At 34.9% G+C, this 25,202-nt stretch overlaps 1 long non-coding RNA gene across 4 annotated transcripts in view; it reads left to right on the top strand.

Moving 5' to 3' along the window:
- Positions 1-25,202, top strand: part of LOC100737186 (uncharacterized) — a 566,938-nt gene that overhangs the window by 255,660 nt on the left and 286,076 nt on the right. For 2 of the 4 annotated variants that reach the window (XR_014816031.1, XR_014816030.1), the window contains exon 3: positions 19,109-19,257. The exons of the other annotated variants lie outside the window; for them this stretch is intronic. This is a non-coding gene — a long non-coding RNA (uncharacterized LOC100737186). The remainder of the gene's footprint in view (positions 1-19,108; positions 19,258-25,202) is intronic. 4 annotated transcript variants of the gene reach the window in all.

Here is a 25,202-nt window from a genome sequence, read left to right as displayed (position 1 = left end):
AAAGCAGAAGATGCTCTGGCTTTTTTACTGCTCCTTGCTTCCACCAGGTCATCCTCAACAGCTTTGATCAAGTTGTCCTCACTTAGTGACATATTTAACTGCTTTCTTAAATCCAAAGACATTGTTTTCAGAAAAAAAAGTTTCTTCCAATTTCTATGTATTTTTTTATTCCTTGAAATGCAAGAAGTATATTCTAAGTAGTGGTTATTTTGGGTATGACATAATTAAAAAGTAGAATCTGTGTTATGTAGTATGTCTAGGTAAAGAAAGTAGCTGGTATTATTTTGTTCCAGCCGAATTTCCTATCTTTGTTTTCAATCTTATATCCAGAAATAAAACAAAGACTTTAGCAAGAAACATATTCTGTGGGTGTCAGTACCTTGAAAGGCAAAGTGGTTGCAAGGTGTTCAGAAGCTTCAAGCCTATCCATTAAAACTTTCCTCAAAACTCTGGTCAGCCACAATCTGCAGAATTACATTAAAAATCTTAGTGCAGGGACTGCATTCTTTCACAGGAAAAAAAAATGTTTTCCTTTTATTCAGTTGCAAATTAATGAGGAATTGGAAATAGCTTTGTATACTGCAAGAAATAGAACTCCTAAGAGTTCCCTTGTGGTGCAGGTGGTAAAGGATCTGGTGTTGTTGCCTCAGTGGCTCAGGTTGCTGCTGTGGTACAGGTTCAATTCTATGTGCCATGGGTGAGGCCAAAATAAAAGAAAGAAGGAAATAGGACTTCTAGGTATTAGTCACAGCTATGCTAGTAACTAACTATAATAGGGCACATGTCATTTAATTTCTTTGGCCCTCACTTTCTTCATTTGCAAAATCAGATATAGTCTTCTTGACTAAAATATAAGATATTGAAGTTTTAGAAACAGAAAACCACTTTATTCCATGACTGAATTTGAAATAGCTGCATCTGAGGGAAAATGTTGTCTTCATTAAAACCACTGTTATTTAACCACCATCGCACCTGCCTTTCCAACCAAAACTGCTATAAAATCTAGTTTATATAGGTAATTTTCTCTAAATTTCAGACATTTGGTTACTGATCATGACTTATTGTATTATGGATGGATAGCTAACCCTAGAGCAGTGGTCCAAGTAGCCCAGAAAAGATTAGCCAAATGCACTGATTTTTGTCTAATTGTATAGCAAAAGAACGGCACAGTTAGAAATTGCTGAGGCTTTAAGGATGTGAAAAAGATCATGAGGTGAAATCCCAAATATGAATAAAACTGGGAAGTAGCAACGTTGATAGATAAGCCTATAAGATATAAAAATAAAAATTACAACATAAGAAAATGATTAGTAGTAATGGAAAGTAGGAAAAAACAATAGCAACAACAACTAAAGAAATGCACCAGAACAAATGTCCATTCACCAATACTGGCATCCTCTGTAGAGTTCTTCCTGTGTTTCATTTGTTCATTGTCTGAGTTTATCTTTGTGGATAACTTTATAATAAGTTCTATATTACTGGAGCTTCCAAATAAAGTCATACTTTTTCAGCCCAAAGACCTTATCTTAAAGGAGTTATCTGATGTGTAAATGACAAAATGACTCATATTTCCACATGGTATCTATATTTTAAAAGAGAGTTGTTAATTACAAGATGTTTATGACTGGAAGTATATTTAGAATTTTTTTTTTTTTTTTTGTCTTTCTCTCTTTTTAGGGCTGCACCCATGGCATATGGAGGTTCCCAGGCTGGGGATCAAATCGGAACTGTAGCCGCCAGCCTACTCCAGGGCCACAGCAAGGCAGGATCCAAGCCACGTCTGTGACCTACAGTGCAGCTCACGGCAATGCTGGATCCTTAACCCACTGAGCAAGGCCAGGGATCAAACCTTCATCCTCATGGATGCCAGTCAGTTTTGTTAACCACTGAGCCAGGACAGAAGATATTTTGAAACAGAAGATTTGACATGAGTATTACCTATCCAGATCCCTGCTTTTCGTATCCTCAATAACAGAACAAACTTGACAAAAAATCCTCTTCACAATGCTACTCAACAACCAAAGCAAGATGACATTTACATTATGTTTTCTAAGATTATGTTGGCTTGATTCATACATTTCCATATACTTCTATTAATACGAAGATGAATGTGCAATCCATTAAATTTCATCTTCATGATCAAGATGCTACACACACAAAAAAAAGATTTTCCATTTTTTTTCCATGCTTAAACTTTAAATTAAATTTACCCAGATGAGGGAATAAATCAAAGAAAGTTCATAAAACTTCAGTTACGAAGCATTTTTAAATGGCATTTTTATTTATTCTTCACAAAGAAGCCATGCTTTCCATACTACATTGCATCAGGGCATTAATGATTAATGAAGATATTTGATAAACAATATCAAATTTATTTCTCATTTTAGGAAAAAAAGAGTAACATATGCAAGATGACACGAGATGAAATAAAAGGAAGCCTGTTTGATTCAAATGATGAAAAATACATCATTGTTAACTTGCCATTGGATATGCAAAGACATAAAAAGCAGAGTTTGCTTAAAGAAAGCTCTTGAATTTATTCAGTTTCTACCAATATCCTCTGCTCCAAAACAGCATATACAGAATCTGTACTTTGTTATTGAAAACATAGCTTCAATATAAGCACTTTAGTTTTCACTCAACTTTTGTTGCTATGTTTTTCTTCCTAAAGAGAAACATGAAGCTTCCACCAAGTTGAGACAGAAAGTCTGTCACTCAGAATCACCCAGGAACTGCTCTGGACCACACTTGCAAGTAGTGGCTTTCAGTGGCTCTTGTTTCCTTTTTTGTCCTCCTCTCCCTAGCCTTCTGTGCTGCCTCCTAGATATCTGTCTAAGGTCCACCATTGTAATCCTTTCTTCCTGTTACTCTTGTAATAATTTTTCCTTCTTCCACGCTTTTCCCCACCACTTAGACATGTGGTTGTCAAACTTCCTCCTAATTTAATCCCCTCTATTATATAAAATCAGTTCCTAAAGTGTTGATTAATTCATCAGATAAACAAATACAGGCTAATACTCTTTCAGGTGACTAGAGTTTTTTTTTTTCCCTGAAAAAAAAAAAAGATTATATTATCTTTTTTGTCATATCCATGTATGTCTCTATCTCAAAATATTGTGATGTCTCAGATTACACAGAATTTTCAACTTATATACTCTGTTTACTGACACACTCTAAGAATAGTTACCTGAAAAGAAGCAACATATGGTATGAGTTTTAAAGTATAATGTACGAGTGACATCATATCCCTTAGAAATCATAGTGCTGGACAGCTTTGCCTTCAGATTCATTTCTCAAAATTTCCATGCCCTGCTGATATCACAGGAAGGTTAATTACTACAGTCTGGATTTCTCAGGATCCATGTCAGCTGGTTTCCTTCTGGGTTTGGTCAGTGGTGGCTTTGCCGGGGAGTAACAGTGAGAGAAAGGGGAAATCCGGAATATGTGCTTCCCTCTCTATCAAAGGTGATGTCTTCAGCAGCAGCCCTTCTTCTTCCAGACCTTCTTCTCCTTCCATGGTTCCAACTTGCCCCAGCTGATTTTGACCCCTGAATTCTGGGGCCTCTTCACTTTGTCACTCAGATTACAGGCAGTAATGGTCTCTTCCTTATTAGCCTCTGAGTCACTTTACAGATTTTCTATTGTATGTCTTAGTTCTTTTGTTACCGTGTAACCAGTTTCCTGTGTTAAGTACTTCCGATAATAATCACAGTGGTTTTCCTGGTTAGACTCTTCATAGGATGTGAGGGCTAGAGATGACAATATTTAATATTGCACTTGCTTTCCTAAAACCTATTTATTCCATAAATTGCCCCTGGCTATACGTTTTTCAAATATATGTATGTTGGGCAAAGATAATGAGACTTCAGTTGGTAGTTTCTCTTCTAATTTATTTGTCTGAAAACTGCCAGATGGGAAGATCTACCCCATACCCATTTGTCATAATGTCAATCCGAGAAAACAAAGCAATTAAATCCCTTGACAGGAAAAGTAGTGAGGTTTTTTTTTTTTTTCCACATCAATTTATGAGTAATGATCAAATATAAAAGAGCAAATGGCTAATGGAACAACTGAATTATAGGATGCCAATTTTAGATTTTCCTCAGTGCTCAACTTGACATAGTTTAAGTGTTTATTGAACAACTAGTCTATAGTAAAAATTGCGCTAAACCCAAGGATAGGATTTTGAAAAATGTACAAAGCTTGCCCTGCAGGCTTTCCATTAGGGAATGAATAGGAGAATAAATAAAAGTAGGTAAATTAAAGATAAGTGCTGAAAAATATTGGTATTAGAAACAAAATCCCTTCTAGTAAGGGAATCATAAGTATAAACAAATCAATATGAAATACTGAGTAACTAGGACAAAATGGGGAAATACGCAAGTTGTGGATACAGACCAGGAATGGAGTACTAAATCATGGTGGGGGATGTATAAAGGGGTTGACCAGAAAGGGTTTTCTAAGGAAATAATGTGAGAGTTAATTTTATGCAACAACTTGACTGCATCATGGGAGGCCCATATATCTTGTTAAACATTCTTTCTGGGTATGTCTGTGAAGTGTCTCTGGAAGAGGTTAGAATTTGAACTGGTAACCTGAATAAAGCAGACTGCCATCCCCAGTGTGAGAAGCATCCAATATACTGAGGGCCTGAATAAAAACAAAAACAAAAACAGTAGAGGAAGGGAGAATACAGTATCTCTCTACCTGATTGATTATGCTAGAACATTGATATTCTCCTGACCTCAGTGATCCTGGTTCTTAGATCTTCAGACTCAGACTGGCATTTACATCCTCAATGGCTCTCCTGCTCCCAGATCTTCAAACCATTTCATTAGCTTTTTTGAGTCTCCGGCTTACAGATCATAAGACTTCTCAGCCTCCATGATCATATGAGCCAATTTCTTATAATAAAGCCCTGTAGTATGACTGAATGAATGAGTAAACGAACGAATGGGTGAATAACTAAATAATAAATAAAAGTAGGTATATTGGAGGAAAGATAGGTACTTAGAAAGATATAAATATTAGAACCAATAGGATCTATATCTACATCTGCTTCTCTGGAGAATGCTGACTAATAGCAGAAAACATCTAAGTAATATTTTGAAGGACCAATATCATTCTAATCCAAGAGCCATGTCAAAGAAGTAGGAGATAGCAAAATAATGAGTTTGTGTAACTGCTTTTACTAAAAGGTCAAGTAAATTCAAAATAACTGTCAGCAAGCCTTTAATGATTCTCCAGATGGACTATTTGTTTTTAACTTGAGAATAGTTGTCATGGGGAGTTCCCGTCGTGGCTCAGTGGTTAACGAATCCGCCTAGAAACCATGAGGTTGCAGGTTCCATCCCTGGCCTTGCTCAGTGGGTTAAGAATCTGGCCTTTCGATGAGCTGTGGTATAGGTCAAAGACGCAGCTCAGATTCCGTGTTGCTGAGGCTCTGGCGTAGCCCGGCGGCTGCAGCTCCGATTCGACCCCTAGCCTGTGAACCTCCATACGCCATGGGAGCAGCCCAAGAAATAGTTGTCTTGGTTGTAGCTGATATTTGGGGGACAGCAAGTACCTCCGTATCCAGCTATTGGCAATCTTGTAAAAGCTTTGACAGGGCCAAATACAAACCTAAGATTCTTCGTTTCCCTAATTTGGCATTTATGTTATATTTTACCCTTTTCCCTCTCTTATTTTCTCTTATACAACTTATTACTCCTGTTATTTGTAAACTGTTTCATACCATGTTCTAATTTTTTTTTTTTAATTTTATCTTCTTACACTCCTTCCCTTCTATTTATTCACCATACCACATTCAGACTTTACCTGTACTGTTAAGATTCATGTTTTTATGTTTTCTTGAAGTTGTTTTTATTACTTTCTTTTTTGTTTGCTTTTCTGTTTTTTGGCTGTACATGACAGACTGAGATTATTTATAAACCCCTCATGATTTATTGGTATTGCCAACAGGTTGACAATATCCCCAGTTTTCTCCCTAGGGTACTTTTGAATCATCTTTTAAAGCATTCCCCTGCATCAGAAAAACAGAATATCAGAAATTCTGAGCCATACCTTCTATGAAAAATATGCTTTCATTTGCCAGTTTTTTGAGACAAAAATGTACCATCCCCGTGTTTCTGTAGTACCAGCTTCCAGGTCTGAATTTCTACCAATAAATTTGTTCCTATAAAGCAGATGATAAAAGTAAACTGATATCAACAGGAAGTCATTTAAAATTTAATATGCTTTAACTTTGGTCGTCCAGCCAGTGCCATTTAACCCTCTTTCATTAACATATTATCATGGATTAATTATCAATTTCCCTTAACATTCTCTATTTGAGAATCAGAGAGTTTGTCCTGAAGAAATTATTTTATTCCCTAAACTGAATTTAATCCCTTTTGACAAGAAGAGTTAAGCTTTGAAGTTATAATCTTGGTAGCTATACATACACACATATGCATATCTATGTCAATTTGTCAGAGTAAATAATAAACTATGTATATGTTTGTTATAATATTAATATTTAATATATTTTATAAATATTACTTAATATTCCAAACTCTAAAACAGTATCGTACACTTTCTTAAATATGTTTGAATTTCCATAGCTAATATCTTGGAAAGCAAGGATTTAAATCTGACTGTGTTCATATCAAATTTAATTTCAAATGAATTGTTTTGTCTCATTGTCCTTATTCTGTGGTGAGGAAGTACTGAGCTTATAAAAACCAACCTGCATGGAGGATTTTTTTTTTCTTGGATTAGAAAACATAAGGGAGAGTAAAGCAACTCATATCTTATCCATTATGATCAACAGCCCATGCTAATGGCATTCATTAAACTAAATGAGCAAGAGAATGAGGACTCAAGCTTTCTAATTGAGGCAGATTTATTTTGAGGATGAAATTTTCCCAAAATACATTTTCCTTTTTAAAATACCAAGTGCCATATTAAGACATATAATTTAAACAACCAATCATGGATGGGATATACTTTAGCCCTTCTGGAACTGTGAAATTTGCAAGCTCTCAAATCATCATTATCACTTTTATAGTTTTATTATGACTATTATTTATTACATGAGTGAATAAAACATAAAAAGAAAAGAAAAATGTTCTTCATTAGAGCTAATGACTAATCCTAGCAATTTTGATATTGAGTTAACTGTTTAAGTTCTCTTCTGCCCAAGGTCTTCTTCTGAGTGCACCAGTCATATCTAATAAAAGCATATCACAAAAATAATAACACCTCAGAATAGCATGTTTGGAAATAGATTTTACATATGCTGAGCTCTACTGTGCTTGGAAAAAAATATATATATATGTGAACACACATAAATACATCACATACATAAATGTTAACAAACCTAACACAAATAATATTTTCTAACGTATTTTATATGCATTAGGCTCTACATATTTCAAGTACTTTTATAATGATTATTTATAATACTTTGGGTATAACTGAAAAATGAATGGACTTGTTATTAAGATCTGGATTTAAATTATGTTTGTGCCATTACTATGTCTGTGCTATGGACACATTCTAAAATAAGAATAATAAATGTGAACTCAAGTAAACAATTTTCAAAGTTTTGGTTCTGACTACAACAAAGTAACTTGTTTCAGACAAATCTTCCCACGGAAAAAATTTGTAAAGGTTGGACAAATATGTAAAACATTTGAAAGCACTGGAAAAAAGCCAGTGCAGGCAGGATTTGAGGATCCATAATCTTTAAGACAGTGGGAGCACATAAGTTCTCCATTCACCAGTCTTTTCCTCAAAGACATTTTCCAATGCCACTGCATCATGGAGCAAAAAGTAGCAGTCTCACTGGGCTGAAAGACAGTGGCAGAATTTCAAAGCTGCCAACTTGTATAGGAGTTGAGAAGCAAAATCCTCAAAATGAGGGAAATATAATAGTGAATAAAAAAATTTTCAGACAAATCTCCTTTAAGTTCTTGATTGATTCCTGATGCTTGCATATGAAAGAAAAGACAAAAAAGAAAAAAGGAAGGAAAGAATGAAGAAAGGAAGGAAGGAAGACAGGAAAAGAAAAAAAAGAAAGAAAGAAAGAAAGAAAAAAAGACTAAACTAAAGCCTAGCCATAAATGGTAACAGGAAGCAAAACAAACAAACAAACAAAAACAAACAAACAAAAAAAAACAACTGAGCAGAAACCACATCAGTTACCTTGTACTGGGAAGGCAGAAGCTGAAAGTCAAGACCTGGAGTATTGGAAGAACCTTCTTAACCCTGAAAGTCCTCTGTTTGGTATTCAGGAAGGAGGCACACTGGGAGTCAAGCCACACCTTAGGTATAAGTACATATTTTGGGAGTAAGGACTATGCCCTAAAAAGAACAGCAAAACTTATACAGAATAGGCCTTTAAATCAGAGCTCAACAGAGTCAATATTGGGAGGAGTGTTGTCAAAAAAATCTAACTCTCTTTAAAGTTAAAATAACATATTCCAGAATCATTATAATTTTTTATCCAAAATGTTTAGCATTGAATTAAAAAATAACCAGGAAAGTAAAATATCCTTTATCCAGATTTACCAATTTTTAATATTTTGTTCTATTTGCTTCATCATACTTATACATTTAATATTTTCTAAACAATTTAAAGTGGGGATACAAATAGCACGTGTCTTTATCACTTAATGCTTTAATATTATTTCTTTACGAATGAAGAACTCTTTTTGTATAACCATAATAAAATGATCGAATTCATGAAATTTAACATCGATATACATTTTTACCTGTATTTCACATTTCACTTTCTTCAACTGTTTTAATATGTACTTTTTAGCTATTTTCAGCAGTATGAGGTCATATCTAGAATTGTGTATGCATTTACTTGAAACATCCATTAAATTTCCTTCAATCTTTAGAGGTTAAGTATAGAACATTTAATAAAAAAATTTTTTTTTTTTTTTTTTTTGCTTTCTAGGACACAGACTTTTTATGTTTTTAAGAACGTAGGTCTAGTATTTTATTTGAATTTTCTTCCCATCGATTTTACTGGTATTTCCCATGTTTATATTTAGGTTATGTGTCTTGGGGCTGGAAAACTCTATGTGCCATGCTGTGTCCTTTTCAAGGTATCATCTAGATACAAATGATGTTTGTTCCCTCTTAGTGATTGTGATAATTTTGACTACTTGGTTTTTGAGGTGTTGAGGTATTGTTTGGTTTATTTACTATAAAGTTATTTTTCCTTTTGTAATTAACATGTAATTGTAAGAAAAATAATTTGTGGTTAGGTGAATAACCTGTCCTTCATCGAATTTTTCACCTCTAAATTTAGTAATTAATTGTTTCTTGCCTGTGATGGCACGAAATAGTAACTTTCTAACTCTATTATTATTCTGTATTTATAAGTGGTAATTCTACTGTAAGGAAAAACTTTTCTATTCTCCTTAATTTATATATTTACATATGTTATTTACAGTACACGTTAATGAGTTCTTATTTTATTCAAGGTATTATAATCCATTATTGTCTTTATTTAATTAGAGGTTTGAGTTCCAGATTTGGCCAGAGGGATTCCCCCTTCAAATTGACCTCTGGATTATTTGGGCATGCTAACATCACTTTTTGATCTCTTAATTTTCTGACACAAATTAAGTTCCAGGTTCGCCCTGATTTTCTCTGCCCCAGCCCTGGAATTAGCTATTTCTCCAAGATTCCATAGTGTCTTTTAGTGGAGAATGGTATTTAGAAAAAAGGACCTGGTTTCCTGAAAGCTAGGTCTGTTCATTGCCAATGGAATGTCCTTTCAAGATAGGGGGTGGGAGATAAATAAATACAAACATAGTTAGATACGCCCAGAAAGATTTATTTTGCCTTTCCCAATCCATATTTGTATTTTCCTTTCTCCACAGTGAGAAAAGTGGATCCCAACAATATAAATATGTTTACTCATTTGCTCAGTATTATAATATGTACCCAATAAGTTGCAATTATAAAACCCATAAGAAATAAAAAATAGACCTGTTTTTAAAAGTTCAAGATATATTTGGAGTTCCTATTTTTCTTTTTCTTCTTTAGCCTGAGGGTATATAGTTAAAGAACTGCTTTACAAAGTTAATTGGATTAGTGTTTTTATTTTCATTTCATTTTATTTTATTTTATTTAGTGGAGATTTTTTTCCTTAGGCATATGTTTGGTTCATTTGTGTCCTTTTGCATTCAGTTTGCGGATTTTATTTTTCCATTCCTTTAAACATTTTGTTTACTTATGTAGAGCATTAATATGATTCTAAAATTTGAAACTGTAAAAAATGCTATACTCAATGAAATATTGCTTCCTCTCATATTTTTTCACTTCTTTCTCCTTCATACTTGTGGATAACTGATGTCAGTGTTCTTTTGTATGTCCTTATTATATTTCTTATTGCAAAATTAGCAAATACTTGGATGTTTTCTTATTTCCCTTTCTGTCTTATATGAAGACAATATACAATATATACTTTGGATTCTTTTGCTATTTACTTTTTAAAAAATAATAACATAGTCTGGAAATCATTCCATATCATGGATGGATTCCTATATTCTTTCCCATAACTGCATAGTAGTCTAGTGTGTGCGTGTATTATATTAATTCAATCAATTTCTTATGTTTGGGTCTTTACAAAATTATTGATATTTTGCAATTAGAAATAATGCTATAATGAATAATCTTATGAACATACATTTTTGTACTGTTGAGAATATAAGTTCATGGTAAATTCATAGATATTAAGTGGCTATGTCAAAGGACAGATGCATCGGTAGTTTATTACATATTGCCAAATCCCTTCCACAGGGGTTTTGCCATTTTTACATTTCATCCACAATATATAAAATTGTCTTCACATCTTCATCAATAGAGTGCATTATCAAATTTCTAAACTTTAGCCAGGTTGGTATGTGAGAAATTGTATCTAAATACAGTTTTGATTTATATAACTTTTTATGTATGAAGTTAAATATGGTTTCATATTTAAGGCTATTTTACATTTTTTATGCAACTTGTTTTCTAACTTTTGCTTCTTTTTTTTTTTTTTTTTTTCTTTTTAGGACCGAACCTGCAGCATGTGGAGTTTCCCAGACTAGGGGTCTAATTGAAGCTTCAGCTATTGGGTTACATTACAGCTCATTGCAGTGCTGTATCCTTAACCCACTGAGCAAGGCCAGGGATCAAACCTACATCCTCATGGATACTAGTTGGGTTCGTTACCGCTGAACCACTATGTGAAATATTAACTTTTGCTTATTTTTAGAGTTTTTAGAAATTCCTTGATTTTATTTTTTTTAACTTTTTGTTGAAATACAGTTGATTTACAATGTTGTGTTAGTTTTAGGTATACAGCAAAGTGATTCAGATATGTGTATGTGTGTGTGTGTATATATATGTGTGTGTGTATATATATATATATATATGCTTTTTTAGATTTTTTTCCATTATAGGTTATTACAAGATATTGAGTATGGTTCCCTGTGCTATATAATAGGTCTTTATTGGTAATCTGTTTTATATATAGTAGTGTGTATATTTTAATCCCAAACTCCTCATTTGTCCTTCCCCTCATTTCCATTTTGATAACCCTGTTTGTTATTTTCTATGCCTGTGAGTCTGTTTTTGTTTCATAAATAAGTTTATTTGTATCATTTTTTAGATTCCACATATAAGTAATATATGCTATTTGTCTTTGTCTGATTTACTTCACTTAATATCATAATCTCTGCATCCATCCAGGTTGCTGCAAATGGCATAATTTCATTCTTTTTTTATGGCGGAGTAATATTTCATTGTGTATATAATCCATATCTTCTTTATCCATTCATCTATTGATAGACATTTAGGTTGCTTCCAGTCTTGGCTACTGTATATAGTGATGCTGTGAACACTGGGGTAGATAATCTTTTCAAATTATAGTTTTCTCTGGATATATACCCAGGAGTGGGATTGCAAAGTCACATGATAACTCTATTTTTGTTTTTTTAAGGAACTTACATACTATTCTCCATAGATGCTGCACTAATTTACATTTCCACCAACACTTAAGTAGGTTTCCTTTTCTCAACATCCTCTCCAGCATTTATTATTGTAGACTTTTTTTTTTTTTTTTTAAATGGCTGTGCTAGTGGCATGTGGGTATTCCCAGGCCAGGGATCAAAACTGTGCCACAAAAGCAATCCAAGTCATAGCAGTGACAATGCCAGATCCTTAACCCACTAAGTCACAAGGGAACTCTCTATTTGTAGACTTTTTTTGTGTGTGTGGGTTTTTTTTAGGACAACACCCACTGTGCATGGAAGTTCCCAGGCTAGGGGTCTAATTGGAGCTGCAGCTGCCAGCCTACACCACAACCACAGCCACACATGATCTGAGCCACATCTGTGACCTACGCCACAGCTTACAGCAATGCCAGATCCTTACCACACTGAGTGGGGCCACAGATTGAACCACATCCTCATGGATGCTGGTCAGGTTCACTACTGGTAAGCTACAATGGCACTCCCTATTTGTAGACTTTTTGACGATGGCCATTCTGACTCATTCTGACTTATGTGAGGTGATACCTCATTGTAGTTTTTATCTTCAAGAAATTCCTTAGTTTTAAAAATTCTTTGTATGAGATTTTACTCTTTATGTGAAATATATGTTGTAAATATTTTCTTTTAATTGGTCATCTAGTTTTTGTCTTGGCTTATGATGGTTTTTTCTGTTTTTGTTTGGTTTGGTTTAGTTTCATACAAAAGTCATTTAAAATTATTTCTCTGTGGACCAATTTGTTAATTTTTTTTTTTTTTGTCTTTTTAGGGCTGCACCCATGGTATATGGAGGTTCCCAGGCTAGGGGTCTAATTGGAGGTGCAGCCACTGGCCTATGCCAGAGCCACAGCAACCTGGGATCCAAGCCCCGTCTGCAACCTACACCACAGCTCATGGCAATGCCAGATCCCTAACTCACTGAGCAAGGCCAGGGATCAAACCTGCAACCTCATGGTTCCTAGTCGGATTCGTTTCCACTGTGCCAAGACAGGAACTCCTGATTTTGAATTCTAATTGCAAAGCCTTCTTCCACATCTAGGTTAGAGAAAATTTCATTCATGTTTTCTTCTGCTATTTGGACAGTTTCAGTTTTATATTTAGATCTCTGATCCTTTTAGGGTTAAATCTTACACATGATGTAAGGAATAGAATTAAATTCCTGTTTTTCCCAAATGGCAAACACATTATACTAGGAGCATTTAAATAGATTTTTTTTCATGTCAGATATTCAGATATCTATATCCTAGTATACTAAATATCTTCATATATTTAGCTTTATTTCTGTATCACCTATTATAGTGTTTTAATCTTTGTCTTTTCATGAATTAGTCCTACATTGTTTTGATTATAGAGATTTTTAGTGTATATTATAATTTATAGTCTAGTCATCCTAGACCTGGTCTGGATTTAGAAAAAGAGAAAAACTTGATAGTATTTCCATTCTGAGTCCTACAATATAATGAATGCTCTCCAACAGCTATCCAAATATAATAACTAATTACTTTTGTCTGAGAAATATAGGTATTGTGTTTCATTTTGCATTAATTGTTGAAAACATGGATTGATTTTATTTGGAGGCAATTCTTACACTTACCAAATAATCATTAAAATATTGAAAGTAAATATTAGTAAAAGGGTAAAATACTTTAGTTCAGACTGGAACTTGAAAACTGAAAGGTAGATTGTGTGTTCAGGGACCCTAGTCCCCTGAAACAGTTTTCATAAAGTGGAGCATACTTAATTTATTTTTCTCTTTCTTTCTTTCTTTAGGCCTACTCCTGTGGCATATGTAAGTCCTCAGACTAGGAGTTGAATCAGAGCTGCAGCTGCTGACCTATACCACAGCCACCAGCAACTCAGGTTCTGAGGCATATTTGTGACCTACACCACAGCTCATGGCAGTGCCAGATCCTTAACCCACTGAGCAGGGCCAGGGATCATACCCACATCCTCATGGATACTAGTTATGTTTGTAACCCACTGAGCCACAATGGGAACTCCTTAATTTCTATTTCTACTTTCTTACAACCAGGAAAAGGAAAGCTTATGCTAAGCCCATAATTTGATTTTTAATTTCAATTCACACTTGATATTTTAATAATGTTTTTATTTCAGAAGAGATGTTAAAATTGTCATATTACTTTCTTAATTGATTTCATTGTAGTGAATGATAATTTTTATTTTAACCCATTTCTTGGCAATGGAAAATGATATGTCTTGTATAATACTTGCTTAAAGCAGAGGAGTATTTTTAGGTATAAATCCTATGAAACAAGAAAAATTATTCATTAGTGGTCTTGTGATGTAATGAGAAAACATTAACATAACAAGAGAATTTTCAGGCTCTAATTTGAAGTTCTGTCTGTTTTATAACCATGATGAAGGCCCTAGGTCGTCAATCCACAGTTTTATCATTTGTAAAATGTGCGAATTGTATTTAATCAATGCTTCCTTTTTTTTTTTTTTTTTTTTCGTTTTTTTAGGGACGCACCCGCAGCATATGGAGAGTCCCAAGCTTGGGGTCTTATCGGAGCTACAGCAGCGAGCCTACACCAGAGCCACAGCAACGCCAGATCAGAGCCACATCTGTGACCTACACCACAGCTCAAGGCAACGCTGGTTCCTTAACCCACTGAGTGAGGCCAGGGAGCAAACCGGCAACCTCATTGTTTCTAGTTGGATTCGTTAAGCACTGAGCCATGACGGGAACTCCCTAATCAATGCTTTCTAATTATTATTTATTTAGTAGTCATCTTACATATATACTTAAATAATTTTCTATAGAATATATTACATAGTAGAACTAAGGATGTTATTTAAAACCTTGAAAAAGAGGAGCATTTCTACATTTCACCCATAACAAACTCTTCTGTTTTATAAAGTCTACCTTCTTTACTAAGTTATAAAGGCAAGGCTATGTCCAATTTGCTTAACATTTTGAATACTAGTGTTACGCCTTGCATGTACTCAGTCCTCACTAAATACATGTTGACTGGTAAGGATGCAGATCAACCTGAACTCTTCATACATTGCTGGTAGGCAATTTCTTATCGAGGTAAGAATGAAAAACTCTACAGGAAATGAATGTTCCTAGCTGTTTTATTTGTAATAGCTAAAACCTGGAAACAACCCAGATGTTTTCCAACTGGGAATAAATTATGATATATCCATACAGTAGACTACTATGCAGTAACAATAGAAATAGACATTGGATATGTGCAATAGCTTGACTGGATCTCAAGGGCATTGTGCTAGTCGATAAATAAATAAAAACCAAATAAACACAAAACAGAAAAAATATTCCACTCGTATCCTATAAGATTCCATGTGTATAGCAGTCCTAAAGTGATAAAACTGTAGGGATAGTGAACAAAAATTAGTGACCAGGACTTAGAGTGGGGGAAAGTTATGGTTAGTGAGGAATGATACCAGGTAGTTTCTTTGTTGTGTTTGAATAGTTCCCCATCCTGAATATGGTGATGTTTAATCAAAATTTTGTACAACTATACATACACCAAAAAAAGAAAAAAGGTATAAAACCTCGTGAAATCATAATAATGCCTGTATTTGAGTTTTACCAATGTCCATTTCCTATTTCTGACAATGTATTATGTAAATATTATTTTAGAAAGGATATTATCTTTGTGAGGTCTCTCTGTACTACTTTTACAACATCCTGTGAAAATTTAATCCATTTCAAAAGAAAAATAAAAACAGAGTGAGGGAGTTAATGAACTGTGCAATAATTATCCCATTGTTTTGAGTAGGATTATCCCATTGTTTTGAGTCAAACTCACGCAAATTTGACTCTGGTGGGCAGTCAGATTTGTTAAGTTGTCTTATGTTCCTGTATTTCTTCAGCTCATTTGAAGTACAAATTTATTACTAATTATTTTCATTTTCTTTGTCTAGAAACTAATCCTAATCAAACCAGTTGGATTCTTGTCCCTTTTTTTGTTACTGGGCAATCACTTTTTAATATCCAGCTAGTGACTATTTACTTCAACTCCTTTCTGATTCTTAGTAAAACAGTATACTCGCATGCCTGGATTGGAGGTACTCCTAATCTTCAGTTTGAATCTGTTCTCCTTATAGCTATTATACAAAACTCAACTAGAATTAATGAAACTTTCATTATACACTTTTGAACACATGAACTCATGCTCAGCTTGGAATTGACCCCTGGGTTTTTATCTTTTCATACTGTGTTATTTACTTTTCAGTTAAGACCTCCTTTCTGAAGCCTCAAAAACTCCAAAATTTAACAATATCATTTAGGTGCATCTTAAACCCACCATTTCTATAATAAACTATAATTTGATACTGCTGGCTTTGGAAGAAGTAGGTAACGAGACAAATTTTGTAGTTCACCTTGGATAAGGAAAAAATCATTTTTCTTTCATTTGTTTTTATTATATTTACAGTAGGTAAATTTGGGATTCCAGCCTGTGCTAGAAAGTCTCTGAAATTATTCCCTAAAATATTTCATAAATGTTTTACAGATGTGTTCCTAATATCAAAACATTCTACCTGACCCATGTTAGGGCCAATGAATTAACAGCACTTAAGTTTGAATGAAATTTTTGTTTCTTTTGAGAAAATGTCCTACAATATCCTATTTTACTAAACTTTTATCTCCTGTAAAATTACATTTCTGAGTTCTGCTTCATTTCTCTGAATAAGAAATTCTGTGAAAGAAATCAAAGACTATTTTCTATAAACTTTGTTTATTCCTTTGTTTATTCACTTGAGTACCTACTGTATATCCTCAGCACTTACAGGTACCAAGAATTCAGTGAGGAATAAGGTGAATGAAGTTTTCTTTCTCATAATGTTGAATTCCAGTATTTACTTGTTGTGTTTCTAGTTGTACCAGAATTTCACATTTTTCTTAGGTTTCATCAAAAATTTTTTATATTCAAAGGCATATTCTCCATGCATGGAATTTAAAGATCTCTAAAGAAGGAACTTCCTTGTGTATGAATGTGCTTTCATAGCAATGGGGATTTTGCACTATATCCTATCATTGAGATGCTAGAAATGTAGACTAATTTTCTAAAAGACCAAAGGCCCTTAAAATAGATCTTTATATATAATTTATATGTAATTTAAATTAATTTGGGAGCTATAGTACATATGATTTTTATCTGAGCAGGTAACTAAGACTGAAAATATATTCTTTCAAAAATAAAATGATAACTAAAATAAGTCACCAAGATTATTAATATTAAACTATAGCTTGTGTGACTATACATAAACATTTCTCCCATATATGTTTTTTTGAATGCATCTATGTGACTACTTTGTTGTTTAGAGGATCAAAGTTATTCATTTTAAGCAGAATTTTGCACTTTTATTTAGTAATGTTTATAATGAACATCTCACTTTCATTGATCTACCTCTCCACTTAGTGTGTTAAATAGCCAAAGATTGGAATAAAATATCTGTATCTGTAGAGGAGCATAGCAAGTCTTGCAGTGAAATTCAAGATTGGCTAAGAATAAAACTTATCCTTTAATCTCCTGAAGGAAGTTGAGTAACATTGATAAAACATCATGGAGAAGCTTGCATTGCCTTTTTTAATTTTTGCTTTTTAGGGTCACACCTATGGCATATGGAGGTTCACAGGCTAGGGGTTTAATTGGAGGTACAGCTGCCAGCCTATGCCAGAGCTAAGGCAACACCAGATCCAAGCCATGTCTGTCACCTACACCACAGCTCATGGCAATACAGGATCCTTAACCCACTGGGTGAGGCCAGGGATCGAACCCACAATCTCATGGTTCCTAGTAGGATTCATTTCAGCTGTGCAATGACCAGAACTCCAAAACTTGCATTGCTAATGATTCCTTGAACTTTATAGAATAAAATGTTTTAACTTTGGCTGTCATGTTAAAGCCTAATTGAAAAAATTGCAGAACAGTCCAAAAATAATTCATTAACAGCATTCTAGAGTGCTAGCTAAACTCCCTGTGAATGTGAAGTGTAGTTTGCAATGTGATCTTAAGCTAATCCTGGGCTCCATTCAGCTCCAGGCAAGTCATCTCCTGTATGGCAAAATGATATTATTAGAAGAAGATGCCAGGGCATATCCACATGTCCCTGATTCCATCTTTTTTAACATCAAATGCCTAGGTTTAGCTAGAGCACAGTGGGTTAAGAATGAGACTAGAGGTGCGGGTTTGATTCCCAGCCAGGCACAGTGGGTTAAAGGATCCAGCATTGCCACAGCTGAGGCATAAGTCACAGCTGCACACTGGATTCAATCCCTGGCCATATTCCACAGGTACAGCCATATATATCTATAACTTTTAAAATAACCTATGGCTCCTGAAAGATATCTATGTCCTAATCCCTGGAACCTGTGAATGTTATTAGAAAAAATAAGGACTTTACAGCTGTGATTAATTTAGGGGATTTCTGATGAAGCAGTTATCCTGGATTGTCAAGATGGGCCCTAAATGCAATCCCAAAGTGTATCCTTATACAGGAGGGAGGAAGAAGGGGATTTCACTCTACGGGTATAAAAGGAAAAAGCATTGTCACCATAGTGGCAGGGCTTGGATGGTGTGACCACAATCAAAGGATGTTGACAACCACAGAAACTGGAAGAGATGAGGAATTAATTATTTCTAGAGCTTCCAGAGGGAGTTCAGACCTGCCGCCACCCTCATCTTGCCCCAGGAATACTGATGTCAGACTTGGGGCCTCCAGAACTGTGAAAGAATGTATTTTTTTGTTTGTTTGTTTTAAGCCACCAGATTCATGTTAATTTGTTATAGCTGCAGGAAACTAATGCTAGAATCACTGAATTTTTGTGTAGTATTCAACACTGTGCAACTGCTGATGATGGCATTTAAAAAAATCAGAAAGCATGTATACTGTTTCTGAGATGTTTACAGTCTTGTAGGAATATCATTGGGCAAAATGACCTTTTGTGGACCCTGAGCATCTCATATGTTCTTTTTAGGTATTCCAATAATTCAAGATCCCAATCTCTCTTTTTCTAAGCTGTTTCTCAGAGTATGTTTGCAGTAAGCAGCATTGAAAGATAGGATAATGTTTCCCTCTAGGACAAAAGAAGGAAGGCCATAAAAGAGGAGGATTCTCCAAGATCAATGTTCCTTGATTGCAATGCCAATGCACTGTGTGCAGCAGCTACCCACTCAAAACCTTCTGCTTCACCCTCGGGAAGCTTGCAGATCAATAGGAAGTGACACAGGTATGATTCTCATTCTGTCTTTCTCTGCTGTTAGTAAGAACCCAGATCTGTCACCTGGGAGTCTCATGTCTTCTGATACCATCCATTATTAATAAAATGACTTAGTAGCTTGCAATGAAGTATGTTGGGAGTCCCTCAGACCACTTTCACATTTGGAAAGTTGCTGAATATCTCACAGGACTCAGCGTGTAGTGATACTCATGGCCAGGGTTTATTATGGTAAAAGGACACACCACAGGATCAGCAAAGGAAAGAGACAGAGTCTGGCAATAGCCATGCACATGATTCCTTTATGCTCGCCCTCCTGTGAAGGGGCATATTTGAGTATGTGTCTTCGTCCAGGATTAAAAATTCAGCAGTGTATGCAATGGTTTTGCCCAAGGAAGGCCAGTAGAAACTCAGTACCTACCTTTTTCATTGGAGGCTGGTGAGGTAAGCACCATCTGAATGTACTTAAATTTCAAACTACCAGAAAGAAAGTACGTATGCACCATAAATTATGATGCTTATACAAACAGTCTAGGCACAATGAGTCATTCTTATAAGTAAGTACTTACTGGTCAAGTGCCAAATCCCCAAATGTCAGCTAATGGCCAATCTTGCAAGTAGGCTCTTCTAAATATAGCTTCCTCTTGTCTGTTAATGTTAATTCATTTCTGCACAGAAGGTTAAATAAAATCATAGGCCCTGAGAACTTTATCCATGAAACAAATAAAAATGCATAACAACATATGCTTTACTTCTAATCAATACACAAATTATTACTGCTAAAGGCACACTGCTTAATGAGACAAATATAATTGAAGGGGTATTTTTGGTGGACAATCTGGAATTTAAGTTGGGTCTTGAAAGATTGAAAAGAGGTACAAAACAAAAGCTATATTCTTTTTTATTTAATGTAATACCAAAAGTCATTTTTGAAGTAAAATTGTATTAATTTTATAATGAAAATTAGGCAATGAAACTGTTTCCACTGGGAGAAAGGACTTAAGAAGAAACCTAAACCACAATGACTCAGAGAATAGTGGCATTTTTCCAAGGTGGAGGAAGACATTTATTGTTTTGGAAAGTATAATCTCCTATCTGAAAGCATTTGCCAGTAAGTAGGGCATTGGATGACTAATAAAAATTACAGTGACTTTATTCTACTTTTTAAATAAAGTGCTGAATAGAGGCTGTACATAGAAAAAAATCAAATATATGAAACACACACAAAAAAATATTCTACTTAAATTCCAGGGGAGATACTAAGACACAAACATCAGAGAAATATATTACTAAGCTTAAGTATATTTTAACTTTCCTGTAACTGGTGAGGACTAGAACCATTCTGTATACACTAGTTAGAATTTTCGTGGTTTTAGAAATATCTATTCAACCAAAATATATAGGGAGCAAAGCTGTTGTTGTTATTATTTTATTATTATAATATTTTGGTATTTGGTTTAATTACATAAATTGATCCAGAATTTTTTAAATGTGTGATTTAAATACTTACTATGTGCCAAACACTATGTGCCAAGACCAGCTCAGCAGGATGGGGCTGAAGAACGGGTGCTATGGCACTTAAGGAAAAAAAGTTAACATAAAACAAGACACAGAGACATTTATCTTAAGTAAAGGTGGGAACTGGGGGACTCAAGGTCTTAAGGAACAAGAGCCCTGCCTCAAGAAACCACACTGCTTTTATTGTGCTCAAAGGATTATGTCAAGTGAGGAGGGGCTATGGGTGGAGGATATATGGTTTGTTTACTATTTTATAAGTTCTTTTATTATTTTAAAAGTCACTTAGCTGGTAGATGGTTAAACTTTTTCTCTAAACTTTAGGCATTTAAGAATCATAGCATTTGAGTTAGCTATCTATGCATAGCATTTCAGAGAATCCTCACTGTGCTTCCACAAAGGGCATGCCTATTTGCAGCAACCCTGTGTGCCTAGGTTTGTACCTTGGTTCTCTTTGCTAATGCATATTCTGCTAACGACCACTCATAAACCACTTGGCCATGAGGTTCCTCTTTCTCTTATTCTTTAGAGGACATATCATGCTTGTGCAAATGGCATGCCAATCTGCCCAGGTCCGGCGTGCCTAGACCAATGTATTATGTCCTCATTCAGCTGACCCCGCGAATGACCCATGCCTTTAGGTCTTTGTTCTTAAGCTTAAGTCATTTACCATCACCGTGAGTGTTTCTCAAGCAGGAAGACGGGACAGAGTAAGGAAGGACAAGATGGAGTTTTCAGCAAAGAGGCTAAGAAAATATTATAAAAACATGTCTCGCAACAACTATGTTAGGAAATGATGCCTTTTTTTTTTTTTTTTTTTTTTTTGTCTTTTTACCATTTCTTGGGTTGCTCCCATGGCATATGGAGGTTCCCAGGCTCAGGGTCTAATCCGAGCTGTAGCTGCTGGCCACAGCCACAGCCACAGCCACAGCAACGCGGGATCCGAGCTGCGTCTGCAACCTACACTACAGCTCAGGGCATCATCGGATCGTTAACCCACTGAGCAAGGGCAGGGATCGAACCCTCAACCTCATGGTTCCTAGTTGGATTCGTTAACCACTGCGCCACAACGGGAACTCCGGAAATGATGCCTTAAGTAAAAACACAGCCCAATCAAACAAGGGAAGCAAAAGCTAATGTAACACAGTATGACAAGTACTATTCAAAACGTGGGATTCAAGAATTTAGATGACACATTTACATACTTGGAAAATATATACCTTTGAGTGCACATGTACAAAATACCATACTATATTCACTGGAAATGTTTAAGCTCAATTCATTTTATTCATCTGTTCTTATTTTCCTAGTAAGACTATATGACTGCTAGAGTATTAAAAACTTAAAAAAATGCTTATCACAGTTGCCTTAATAATACATCATCTAGAAACGAATCTGAAAAATTAAAAAGGAAACATACAAAAGACATATGTATTAGAATATTTACAAAGCATTGTGGAATCATGAAAGCTAATATATTTTCAGGCATTTCTTGTCATCATGTTCCAGGAAATATTTACTAACACTTTGTCTTTCATATGCTAATAAATTAAAAAGCAGATTATATACGAGACATACCATCATCCCATTTTGTAAAAAAAAAATACATATTTATTTATAAAGATTAAATAAATTTATACTATTTATGCATAAAAATAAGTATATGCCTCAGAAGAGTAATATAAATGACCTTTGTGTGAAATTTTTGTAACTTTTTTTCCTTTTTCTTTTTTTTCATTTTTTTTATTACTCAAATGAATTTATCACATCTGTAGTTGTATAGTGATCATAACAATCTGATTTCACAGGATTTCCATCCCACAGCCCAAGCACATCCCCCCACACCCCAAACTGTCTCCTCCGGAAACCATAAGTTTTTCAATGTCTGAGTCAGCATCTGTTTTGCAAAGAAGTTCCATCTGTCCTTTTTTCAGATTCCACTTGTCAGTGAAAGCATTTGATGTTGGTGTCTCATTGTCTGGCTGACTTCACTTAGCATGATAGTTTCTAGGTCCATCCGTGTTGCAAAAAATGCTGGTATTTCGTTCTTTTTGATGGCTGAGTAATATTCCATTGTGTCTATGTACCACATCTTCTGGATCCACTCCTCTGTTGATGGACATTTAGGTTGTTTCCATGTCTTGGCTATTGTAAATAGTGCTGCAATGAACATTGGAGTACATGTGTCTCTGCGAGTCGTGGTTTTCTCTGGATAGATGCCCAGGATTGGGATTGCTGGATCAAATGGTACTTCTATGGTTAGTTTTCTGAGGAATCTCCATATTGCTTTCTACAGTAGTTGCACCAATTTACAATCCCACCAACAGTATACTAGGGTTCCTTTTTCTCCACATCCTCTCCAGCACTTATTGTTTGTAGACTTTTGGATGATGGCCATTCTGGCTGGTGTATCCTTTTTCTTTTTTTAATTTGAAGTATAGCTGATGTAGAGTATTATCCTAGTTTCAGATATATGAAATAGTAATTCAACTTTTCAATACATAACAAAATGCTCACAAGTCTCATAACCATTTGTCATTGTTCAAAATTATTACAGTAATATTGATTATATTCCTTATGCTGTGTATTACATTCCTGTAACTTATTTATTTAACAACTAGGAGAGTTTATACTTCTAGTTTGCCTTTACCTATTTTGCTCCCCACACCCCTGCCTACCCCTCTGGCAACCACAAGTTTGTTCTCTGTATCTCTAAGTCTATTTCTGTTTTGCTTGTTTCTTTTGTTTGTTAGATTCCACATATAAGTAAAATCATATAGTATTTGTCTTTTTCTGACTTCTTTCAATTATTATAACCCACTCTAGTTTCATCCATATTGTTGCAAATTGCAAGATTTCATTCTTTTAATCACTAACATTCATATTATGTATGTGTGTGTGTGTGTGTATGCATCTTCTTTATCCACTCATCTCATGATGGACACTTAGTTTGCTTCCATGTCTTGACTATTGTAAATAATACTGCAAAGAACATAGAAATGCATATATCTTTTCAAATTAGTGTTTTTGCTTCCTTCAGGTATATACTTGCAGAGGAATTGCTGGATGATACAGTAGTTCTACTTTTAATTTTTTGAGGAACCATCATACTTTTTTCCATAGTAGTTGCACCAATTTATATTCCCACCAACAGTGCACAAGCTTTTGCTTTTCTCTACATCCTTATCAACACTTGTTATTTGTAGTCTTTTTGAGGACAGCCATTCTGACAGTAATAAAGTGATATCTTATTGTGGTTTTGATTTGCATTTCCTTAATGACTGGTGATGGTGAACATCTTTTCATATATTTGTTGGTGTTCCATATTTCTTCTTTGGAGAAATGTCTATTCAAGTCTTCTGCCTATTTCTTAATCTAGTTTTTGTTTTGTTTTCTTGATGTTAAGTTGTACAATTTCTTTATATGATTTGGATATTAACCTCATCAGATATATCATTTGCAAATATCTTATCCCTCAATAGATTGCATTTTTGTGTAGTTGATATTTTCCTTCTCTGTGAAAAATCTTTTTAGTTTGATATAATTCTATTTGTTTATTTTTTAGTTTTATTGCCCTTATCTGAAGAAACAAATAAAAAATATTGCTAAAATCAATGTCAAAGAGCATACTGCCTATGCTTTCTTCATGAAGTTTTATGGTTTCAGTTTTTACATTTGTCTTTGATTCATTTTGAGTTTATTTTTGTATATGGTGTAAACAAAAAGTGGCTCAGTCTCATTCTTTTGCATGTAGCTTTCCAGATTTCTCAACACCATTTGCAGAAGAGAATAGTCTTTCCTTAGTGTATATTTTTGCCTCTTTTATCATAATTAATTTATCAAAAAAGCATGGGTTTATTTCTGAGCTTTCTTTCTATCCCATTGATCTATGTGCCTGTTTTTGTGCCAGTACCACACTGTTTTGATTACTATAACTTTGTAGTATAGTTTGAAACCAGGGCGTGTGATACCTCCAGCTTTGGTCTTCTTTGTTCCTCTTTGTATCCTACCCAGTAGTGTGGTCCCTTGTTTACATAGTCAGGTGCTCCAGGACAGTCCTCTGTGTAGGCTTGTGTGCCCTCCTTTTATGGCTGGGCTGCAATTGCTGCAGACAAACAGTCTGTCTGTGGGTCTGACACTTGGTGCAGATGGCTATAAGGCCCAGATGAAACAGTTGTGGGTAGTCTAGTGTGCAAGGCAGGATTTGGAGGCAAGAGGCCTTTGGTATAATGCTGGTTCTGTGAGCGTACCTACTGGACCTGGCAGGGTTGGAGCCACTTTAGAGGTATTTCAGTGCAGGCCAAAGGTGCCCACTGGGTCTGGTAGGATGTGGATCTGTTTTGGAGGATGACTGGCTGGGTCAGGTACACAGGTAAACTCAGGGCAGACTGAACCTTGCTAGGAAGTTAGAGGTGGAAACTCAGAAATGTCTGCTGCTGGTA

Source organism: Sus scrofa, chromosome 9 (assembly GCF_054392235.1).
Source record: "Sus scrofa isolate SSC_HxYL_T2T_F1_AM1 chromosome 9, Sscrofa_HxYL_maternal_Yorkshire_Landrace_v2.0, whole genome shotgun sequence".
Classification (NCBI taxonomy): domain Eukaryota; kingdom Metazoa; phylum Chordata; class Mammalia; order Artiodactyla; family Suidae; genus Sus; species Sus scrofa.
The sequence above is the reverse complement of the archived record's forward strand: the minus strand, read 5'-3'. Positions and strand labels throughout refer to the sequence as shown.